This window comes from Echinops telfairi, unplaced genomic scaffold (genome assembly GCF_000313985.2).
Source record: "Echinops telfairi isolate 266 unplaced genomic scaffold, ASM31398v2 ScPeMD7_7469;HRSCAF=8507_1, whole genome shotgun sequence".
Classification (NCBI taxonomy): domain Eukaryota; kingdom Metazoa; phylum Chordata; class Mammalia; order Afrosoricida; family Tenrecidae; genus Echinops; species Echinops telfairi.
Window position 1 is genome coordinate 3,620,096 of NW_022111373.1, and position 670 is coordinate 3,620,765.

Sequence of the window (670 nt, forward strand, 5' to 3'; positions counted from 1 at the left end):
GAACCGGGAGGTGACCTGTGATCTATTCTTAAGTGCCAGATGAGAACACAGATAGCCTATTAGCAACATAGTTCTATTTGTTTATATCAAAAACAAAACACACAAAAAAAGTTTCAAACTCTTCAATCAAACATTGTACTGTAGGTAGAACTATTTAGAGAACAAATCCAAATGATGTATTTTTACCTTTATTAAGATTATCTTGTATTGACTATTTTTACCTAAAATGGAAAAAATAATAATAATAAAATTACCTCATACTAGTTTGGGGAAGTGCTGCCAGAGGCCATCCCTGCATCCGGGTGGGAGGTGGTGGGGTGAGGCCCAGGTACCACAAAACCAGGGGGCTCTGGGAGAAGGGGGCGTGTGAAGGGGGAAGGGCCTCACCCACCCAGAGTCAACCAGGAACCTGAAAGGCCATTGGTGCCAGTCTCACCTCTGTGCCCTTCTCACCCCCAGATCCAAGGCAAAGCAAATGGTGAGGAAGGTGGAAGCTTGTCTCTCAACCTTTCCCTGCGGCTGGGGGTCGGGGAGTGGGGGCTGGGATAGGGGGTGTGGAGAGAAGGGCGGACAGCTGGTGAAAACCTGAAACACCAGCTCACTGCCGTCAAGTTGATGCCCACGCACAGTGGCCCTGCGTGCAGTGTCCGAGGCTGTAACTCTGCGGGGC